General features: G+C 31.0%; 1 long non-coding RNA gene across 1 annotated transcript; it reads left to right on the top strand.

The window, feature by feature from the left end:
• The first annotated feature begins 7,677 nt into the window (after positions 1–7,677).
• LOC149989440 (uncharacterized) lies at positions 7,678–9,117 on the top strand. Its single transcript, XR_016502737.1, has 2 exons — positions 7,678–8,588; positions 8,806–9,117. It is a non-coding gene; the product is annotated as an uncharacterized LOC149989440 (long non-coding RNA).
• Positions 9,118–10,538: the final 1,421 nt, after the last annotated feature.

Raw genomic sequence — 10,538 nt, 5'->3', positions numbered from 1 at the left:
CCTATTGCTGGGAAGTTGTGACAAGCTTAAAGAACACACAATTATGCTTTACCTTCTAGGATATATAAGTGACCTTTGAAATAGAGTAGATTATTATTAAATTTAAATTTGAAAGTATCATAAGACTTAGAAGAATTATTATTAATATAATGAATAAGAGGATTAGAAGACATACTCAATTCAACTTGCTTGAGAAATGTTGAATCAACAGTCAATGTTGATTTTGTTACTCAAAGATGAAAATACTCTAACTTCAAGAAGATTGTCCTTTATTAATGAAAAGATATATTTCTTTCTTTTGGTACAAAATAAGTACGTCTTAAAAAGGTGCTTGAAAAGTCTTAAAGTTTTCTTGATTGATAAGTGATGTTAAAATCAAATCTTGATGAAAACATGCTCTAAGAAGCTTGACAACGGTTCAATACATATATTGATATAAAATATTCAAGATTCTTATGATTTTTATATACAATGATAGGATTAAAAGTACCTTTTAGATAATGATGCCATTCTTAAAATGAATCCATAATTACAAGTTCTTTTTTGTAGATCACATAGTTAATTTCTATTGCTAAAAATTTCTTAGAATAAAAAGCTATTAGATAAATTTTATCATTTGTTTCCATTTATGACAATGCTACCCTTAAAGCAAAATTTAATGTTTTTTTTCCATAAAAAATGCCTTAGAATAGTTGATGCAATATAAGATTGGTACAAAAATAAATATTATTTTTGAAGCTTCAAAAGATGCTTTAATTTCTTTGCTCCACTTAAGTTTGTCTTTACATGTCAAATGTGTAAGAAGAACTGCAACTTAAAAAAAATTCTTGATGAAGATTCGATAGTAATTAGAAAATTCTAAAAAGTATTGAACATCTCTTATTATTTTTAAGACCTTCCTATCTATAATAGTCTAGATCTTCTTATGATCCATTATATGATATGCTATATCTTAAGAAATCAACTTGAGTAGCGTAAAATATACACTTTTCTATCAGGGCATATAATCTTGCATCTCTAAGTTTTTGTAACACATGATAAAGATGAAGTTTATGCTCTTTTATATTTTTAGAATAGATTATAAATCAATTAAATAACATACAACAAAATTATTAAAAAAATCTTAATAAATATCATTCATAAGATGTTGAAAAGTAGCTAATATATTTTTGAGTCCAAAAGACATGATATTATATTTAAAATGTCCATACTTGGTTTGAAATGCATTCTTCTATTCATCTTTTTTTTTTATATGGATTAGGTTGTATGATCCTCAAAGATCTATTTTTGTATAGATCTTTAGTTAATTGAATTGATCAAGAAGTCTTGAAATCAAATATAAAAGATACGAATTCTTGATACTAATCTTGTTGAGTCCTTAATAGTTTATACACATCTATAAAGATCTGTCTTTTTCTTCACAAATAAGATAGAAACTCTTACTAGAGATTTTGAATGGTGTATAAAGTTCTTAGCTAAGTTATCATCAATGTGCTCCTTAAGTACCACCAACTCATTCTACAATAAGCTATAGATTGATTCCAATCATGGTTAAGCTCCATCTTAAAGATCAATTATATAATCATATAAATGATAATTTAGAAGAATATTTGAATTTTTTTCTCAAAAATGTCTTGATAATCTTAGTACTAGCTTGGAATGTTACTTGAAGTCTTTTCACAATCGGAAATAGATATGGCATATATAGCAAAAGTTGACCATTTTTTTACAACATACATGAAAGCTCTTGCACCTACTAATAAAGATTTGATTGTTTTGGATTTATAGACTTTTACTTGACTAACAAAATTTTAGATTAAACTATGGAAAAAATTGAAGTTACGAGAAATCTAATCTATTTGAGAGTTATACTTCTCTAACTACAATAATCTTGAAATAATTAAGTTAGAAAGAGATCTAATCACATTAAAGATATTAAGCTATTATGCTCTTTAGTTGCTACATCTAGAAGAACAATTTTATCGATAACACCTTTAGAGGATAACAAATGACCATCTTTGATTTTTACATGCATGGATTTAGTTTTTTTAATTAAAGATATTTCTTGTTTTTTTAACAAAGTCTTCATGTATAAAACAAGCTAAATGTGATTTTTGTTGTAAAGATAAGTTTTTGATTTTTGCTACCTTATCTCAATATTTTTTTAAAAAATATAACCATAAACACTTTTAGAAATGAATTCAAATCATAGAAGAGTTGTGAATCATTTTCCATCAAAGGTGCAAACTGAGAAAGAACATTCTCAGATACAAGTGCACCTATGAATCCAACTTTAGTAAATTTATCAAGATATTGCAAAGGATATAACCTTAAGTAGAACTTCACTTATTATAGAAATCCTTGAAACTTGAAACTTATTCTATCAAACTTCTTTGGCATACTTATCCTTGTCTCTCTTATATTTAAATAAGCAAGACTTTTTGGATTCGATTTTTAACTTGATCTACTTGCTTCTCTTAATTGCACAACTTATTGGCATATACTTTGAACTTCATTGTTGACTTCTTTTATAGATGTAGGAATAATACTTCTATGATTCACATTATAAATATATGAGATTTCTACCCTAAGAGTATTGATAAGTTTGTGAAGATTTGTAATAGCTGCAAATCTATTCTTACTTCTACCAAAATTGATATCCATAATTTTTTCCTCTGTAGATAATTCAAACAAAGCTATAAGTCAAATTAAAGAAAGGTAATTCCCAATCTTTAATACCAAATGATAATTTCTAAAAAAAAAAATGGTCTTATTTTTTAAGAAAAAAATTAGTATTAAAAAACTAAATTATAAATTTAAAGATAGGTAGTTCACAACCTTTAAAATACAACAATAGAAGTAAGCTAATTCATTCATTCTTAAAAACAAAAGAAGAATAATAAGTTAGCATTATTGTCAAATTATCAAGGACATGAATCTTAAACAAATAAAAACTCAATACACTCTTATATCACTCAAAAAGAATAGATATTCATTCAAAACTAATATAATATTAAAATTGGAATGGCTATTGCAAAAGAAAAAAAGAATAAAGAGGCTTAAAAAAAGATTAAGTACTAGAAAGACGTTGACAAGAATGAAGAAGGCTTTATTCTTGCTTTTATATATATTATCTAACTAAGAGTTATGTGGCAATATTCTATAGGACCTCCAACATGTGTTTAGCTAGCGAAATAGGTGTCAAACTTACAAGACAAGTTTCCTATATTTGTGCCACATGATTGCCTTGTACAATAAACTACTAATATGTGGGATACATGGTTAACTTCTTGCTCACGTTTGTAACCTATCAATTGACTACAAACATATGTATAATCAAATTTGCATCTATGAATCTTCTAAGAAGCTTTGCCATAAGATATTATCAGATCTTCCCACATTTAAATTCTACCTAAGACTTCTTATTTAGATAAATATGTATATCCATGATTAAAGGTCAAAGCCATTAAACTTTATGATAATTCATATTTTTATTTCTTATTTTATAAATTATTCATATTATTCAATTTTAAAATTATATAATATATTTTTATATTAGAAATTATAATATAAATAGGGATATGATATTGCTATTACAAATAGAATTCTTATGCAAATTTATAGAAAGAATTTTATGCTCTTTTGAAGAAGTTAAAGGTGGAGTATTCAATAACTTTCTTTATTTTTTTTATGTGATATGTTATATTAAAGTCTTTGCAAATATAGACAATTTAGTTAACATAAAAGATGCCATAATAAAGATATATGAACAAATAAGAGATTTGATGTTTTTTATGTATTAACTTTGTCTACCATATCAATCAGCATTAAAAATGAGTAATCATGAAGACATAGAGATAAATGAATTTTTTCAATAATTGCACCATTTAAATACTTCAATAAATTACCTAAGCTAGAAAACCGAAATTGGTTCTTTTAAAGAATTTAGATGGTATTAGATTCTAGATTTGATGATTCATCAATCAAAGATAATTTATTATGAAACTCCAATATCTTAATTATCTAATTTAATTATTTCAAGTTAGATTCTTTATAAATTTTACTTCCTAAAACTTTTTATTTTTTGTTCTTATTATTCTTAAAATAACAAGATCTTGTATTAGACAACTTAAGTGTATTTTTTGCAAATTTTGGATCTTTTCACAAAAAACATAATGCTACTCATATAACAACCAATAAAATCTAAATTTCACAACAAGAAAATTAGTTTGTGTCAACTTAAGCATCAAAAATTTGACAATTAGTTATTAATATTAAATTAAAAAAATGCTACATTCATCAACTAATTTCTTTGTAAATTATAATATAATGTGAATATATTATTCCTCAACTTGGTTTTTAATTTATGAATCAAGGTGTTGATTTTGTTATTAAATACAACAACCAAACTTTTAAAATATTAATCAAACTATTATATTTTAGCACCTAAATACTTCTATGATTTTGAAAAAAATAATTCTTTTAATGAATATATGCAATTAGACATAGAAGCTATGTAGATTGATACTATATGTTTCAAATTTCTAATTAAGAAAATAATTGACATCAACAAAAACAATTGTACCCATTTTGTAGAGAACTAAAACATATTGCTCAAAACTAACTTAAAAAGAGGTAAAATTACAATACAATGAATACAAATTTGAAAAAAGATAATACGTTAGAAAAAAAGAATGCTAATATATTGCAAAATTTCTAGCCTTATAATTGCACAATTGACCTTTAAGAAAAAGGCAAACCACTTTTTAAATAATTTATAACTTGTCATAGAATAAACTTGCTGATTTGAGGAATATATTGACAAATATTTTGCAAAGAAGTTTTTTCAACATTAAACATCTCTTGCAAGTGAGTCAATGGTTGTGAGTTCTGCCAATGCATTTCAATTGGTGATTTTTTTTAAAATAATATTTTAACATTGTTTAAATAAAAATAAATAAAAAAAGGTTTATCTGATTATCTAAGTATTGATTAAGGTTTTAAAACATTTATAAGTTAAGAAAGTCTCAATAAGAAATAAAATCATAATAGAAGTGTCAGAGCTCCTTTTCTGGTTTCCTTTTGTTTCCTCTTAATTCAAGCAACAAGTAGATCTCATTTGTGTCAAACAAACAAACGATGCACAATTTTGCGTTCCATCCAAAAAAGCAAATTTGGCAACCACATCTACTCTTTGATTTCAACGAAGACCACATGCTTGTTGTAGTAATTGCATTTGGGCACCATTCCGTGTGCAGAAAACTTTCCTGTGGAAACCAAGTGGGATGCCAACTATTCTGGGGTGGTTTATAATCGATTCAGAGCGTGCCCCCACCATCGTTGCATCCACGAAACGTAGACAGACCATATTGTTATTGGTACGTCACCTCTACCCTATTCCAGCCTTCAGTACGAGAATATGGGCTTAGACCCCCGATTTCAGTCGCGAATTTGGAAGTATGCGCTTCGATTGGACCTCCAACACCGAGAACCTGGAAAATCCCCACTTGTCCCGTGTAGCGAGTTCGATTCTTTCCACCCAAGCATGCTGGCTGTGTGGAGGGCCAGGGGCTGTGTGCCAGTTTCAGCTGGGCCACTCAGCTCGGAAGATCACATTCATGATCATGGATTCGTTCCTACGCAAGCTCCCTCTGATCAGACAAGATAAGTGTATGGTATTTTGTTGTGCCAGAAGTAATATTTTATATATTTAACCAAGTTAGTCCTATTTAAGGGAGTCGTCATATTTGATGGACAACGTCAGAAACCACAATTTTAAATTGAGAAGTTGGTTTTATGTATTTTTAAATTAGTTAAAAAGTTTAAAGAGGAAAGGATGAGGTGGAATATACTTTTATGTATAATTCAAAATTAAAATTAAAAACCATAAAAATAAATTCAAAATTAAAATTAAAAATCTCAATTTCTTTATGATTCTTGTGATTGTTGAATCGAGATACAAATTGAAATATTTAGACTTGAAAAAAAATGATTTAGATGATTTCATTACCTCTTTTACTTCATACTATATCCAAAAAAACAATGCTTCTAAAGGAGGGCTTTTCTTCACCAAGTGGAGGACCTTAAATAGACTTCTAAATCATAGTTGTTCAAAGTAGGCTTTTGTATATACAAACTTCTTTGGAAAAACATCCCTTAGAGCAAGATTTCATTAAGAGATTTTATTTAATCTATAGATTCAATCTATTCTTTGCTCTTTAATTTGGTACAACAAGCTAGATATTTTTTATTTTTTTATTTTTTTATTTTTTAAATAAATACTATAACATTTATTACAATTAATAGTAGAAAATAGTTTAGTGATTGTAGATGGATAGGCATATCTAGACTGTGAGATATATGATTTAAGTTCAAGCAACACCATTTCATTGTTAGAATTAAGTGTAAGGGGTTTTAATTTTGGCCCTCTTTATCCCAGTCATTAGACTATCTTATTTTTTTATTTTAATTCTCCAATCTTTGGTGCTGCTTGTCTTATTCCAACTTCTACTTCTTGCTATAATCTTTGCCACTGAGTTCTTAAATAATCCAACAAGTATGGATACAAACACAGACATTAAAATAAAATTAATAGAAGTACATAATACCTATGAATAGATGAAACAAAATTACCTAGTATTATATTATATAATACTTTGATTTGGTCTATAAAACCTTCCAAATGTTTTGTATAAAATTATTCATCTATCTATATATTTGATGTTCAAAACAAATCAATTAATATACATTGTGTTTATTAAAAAAATTAAATACAATTAAAATCTTATTGAACTTATTATGATTTTACAAAAGAAAATTTTAATTTATCTTGATTTTTTATTTAATTCATTTGTTGGTTAATAAAATAATAATAATTAAAGACCTTTTATGATTTTATATTATGTCATTGATCTTTTAAAATTAAAATTTCACACACTTTTCAAAAATAATTATATGTTAAAGACTCATTTTATTATAAAATATATATTAAAAATAATTATTTTCTAAAATATTATGATAAATATTTTATTAAATTGAAATTCAAATATTTATTTTAAATAAATATTTTTTTATTAATATTTTATATTATAAATATTACTAATAAAATATTTATTTATTTTAGAAATTGATATTTTCACCCAAAGTTTTATTCCTTCTACCAAGTATCATATTGCACTTACCACACTATAGTTGTTGTTATTGTTGTTGTTGTTTTGTGACTTATTGTATTTCTGAAGCAATTTCGGTATTTGAAAAGAAAACTTTGTGCTTAATCAACACCCTTGTCTAATAAGTTGTAAAGGCATATGGTTTGGACATGCTGCAAAAAACAATCTCCACCATATTAAAGTGAAGTGCACACAAAGAAAATGGGTTGTCTCATTTTGATATTGATCAAAGCAAAATTATCTTTGAACAAGTTATGAAACCCAACAACAATAATGTAGTAGATACAATACAATGTTTGTTAGAAATAGTAAACTCTAGGTAGAAATATCAATCATATATATATATATATATATATAATTTTTGATATTTTAGATTCAAACTTCATTTAAACCTTTAGTACAAATAGATTTAAGTATTTTTTTTTTTTTTTTTTTATTAAAAGGAACAGTGTTAAATTATAAAAGGAGACTACAAGTAGACCTGGTCCCTCGTGTGGTTGTCAAGTCGGCCAGTCTAGGCGAGATGTTCCATATTGGGGAAGTTCAGATGCCAGAGCAAAAGACTTGGTTGTGGCACCATATTTCGGTGAGTTCTTTTACTATGGCGGCCTTCCTTTCCGAGCCACAAGCAACAGTTAAACTCAACAGGTGGTTACGTCGGGTCATGCCAGCGTAGATTGTGTCCCGCAAGGCCTTGTGGACAATTGCTTGTGGATCGGTTTCATCGCCAGCGAATGTCCTACTACACCGAGCGCACCAGTAGAGGGTGCGACGCGAAGCACGTCGCTCGCCAGACCAATTCGGCGAGGATCGAGTGTGTAGACGTGGAGCGATTGAGTATCTTTTGGAATACCAATTAAAATCTCTTTCCATGATAACAATGGGTAGTGACCAAGCTTGGTCCAGGTGGGGCTAAAATGACGCCTGATCTGGCTAGCGTTGCTGCATGAACTAAGGCAATGGTCAGGGGTTCCAACGGAATCTTGAGCGAAGCAGCCGCACTCACCACGGAAGCCCATGACCATTCTCCAACTGCTGGTAGGGAGACCTCCCGAATTGAGCAGCCGTAGGAAGGCATGGAGTTTGGCCGGCTTGTTGGGATCCCCCGCTAGTGAGCCACTGGGCTGAGCCCCAATTTCCTCCAGCTTCGATCGTATAACGGTAACCACATCGACAGAGGGATTGATCCTCTTAAAGCCAGAAGCTTTCAATGAAAGTGATCGACATTCAAGGCTCCACGGCGTGATTGCAAACCCCTTGGGGCGTTGAATCGAATGACTGTTGGTTTTATAGCGGCTCACATGGCTTCGGAAAGAATGAAGAACAACCTTGGCTCCCAACCGATTGCAACCAATTCCATGATCTCTGATTCTAGAACTCGTCGAGTTCACGACTCGTTGTGCTTCAGCTCTAACTGAGGTCTTATCATGCTTTTGTCGAGTGTTTCCCTGCAATTTTGATTTTTGCTCCTTGTATGTGGGAAATGGTATTTGTTGTGTCCCCATCTTTTCTGAAGTAGGGCCTATTCCCTTTCTTGGAAGCAAATAGAAACTTCGTAGAGTTATTAAGTATTATTTTCTGTTTGTAATTGCCTCATCTTGCTCATGGCTCAACTTCTTCGGCACTGGTTCGGCAGATACTAAATCGCTGCACGAGACCGTCTTCCTCGTCCTCAAGCTAAGCCTCCTCGAATGTTAAGTTGAGAGTGATTCTCTTGCAGTAGTGTCGCTCGAAGCAAAACCAGTTGTGTTTTTGCTGTCATCGGCAGAGAGACTCTTAAGTAGGCGCTCATCTTGGTTTATGGCTGTTGTCTATCAGCAGTTACCCTCGTTAGGGTTTCATTCATAGCTTCTTAAGTCTTATCTGCGTTCATCGTACTTAGTCAGCCTCTCATTACTTTAAGCATGTACTGTTTCTTGGTTAATTGAATTTTTCATTATTCCCTCCAGTCACGAGGTTCAGCTGTTTTTATGGTATCAGAGCATCGGCTCCATCGGACTGAGAGTAGCTTTAGCAGGAGTGCTTAGCACATTCACTGTACTTTGGGAGGATCCGACTCCAAGACCACCGTTAGCAACAGTAGGCAGTTTAGAAGTAGATCATTAGAGTCTCCGGAGAATCGCACCCTCCCTGACATGTCTTCAGGAGCAACGAGCACACACAGTGCTAGATTCGGCGATCTGCTACCACCCGAATCCTACCACCTCACCGGCATGGACAACTACGGAATGTGGGCGTTTCGCATGAAGCATATGCTCAAGCGGGAAGGTTTGTTTTGCTAGTGCACCTCCGCAGTCTCTCCATCACCGATTCCAGCACAAGAAGAAAAAAAGTTGAGAAGAAGCGATGAGTGCCCTCAACAGTAATGCCAAAGATACAGCACTACGTATCATGAAGAGATTTCATGATCCTTACGATTGCTGGACACATCTAAAATCTAGGTACAAGGCAGACAATAATCCCCGAAAAGTTTATCTTATCAATAGGTTTTTTAGTGTTAAAAAAATTAACACAATCAGTATAAATGAATATCTGACGGACATGAAAGAAACAGCCGACTCTCTCGAGGATGATAATGTTCCATTGCCCGAACCAGTAATCGTATGGTACACAGTAAAAAATACCTCCGGAAGGAGTATGACATCACGAAACAAATGATTCTTGGCGACAAACTTCCGTCCTTTGCAGATCTGGAGATGAGATTACTCAGAAATCGAAGACAAGGAGAGCGAAGCACTCTTCACATTTTGGAACGACACGAGACGCTCCTCTCCAGACAACAACATTAGTTCATCCTTTTCTAGATCTAGTCCAGGCACTAGATCATACATTGGACCATATCATCAATCTGGATTGGAATCTGAATGTCCTACCTTTAGACGGCATTTTAATACTAACAATCATTCTCACTCAATCTCGTTTCAAAACACAAGGACAACCCCATACTGGCACAACTTCAACTAGCGCCACCAAATTCACATTCTAGAACGAAACAAAGGAACCCTCGAAGATGACATCAAAGCAATGATGCACAAGCTTGAACTCTTAGAGTTGCCTATTCATTCAAAACTATGCTCACATGCACTAGACAATCATGTCAACAACATCAAAGAAATTTTCAATGAAGAACGATCAGTTAATCCTTGTGATCACATTGATGACACTCCTGACAAAGATCTCTTCCTCTTACAAGTAATGGAAGCATGTATTGCCAAAACACTTTTAGTTGAAACTAATCATATTGTGTTGTCCTATATTGTGAAGTATGCTTGAAAATACAACAAACATCTAGTTGTAGAAGATAAAATAGAATTTGCAATAAGAAAGTTCTAACTCTAATAGAATCTTAAACAAAGTCTAATTAAATCT

Source organism: Physcomitrium patens, chromosome 4, assembly GCF_059467195.1.
Source record: "Physcomitrium patens ecotype Gransden chromosome 4, ASM5946719v1, whole genome shotgun sequence".
NCBI lineage: Eukaryota > Viridiplantae > Streptophyta > Bryopsida > Funariales > Funariaceae > Physcomitrium > Physcomitrium patens.
This window is presented reverse-complemented; position numbering and strand designations above follow the sequence as displayed.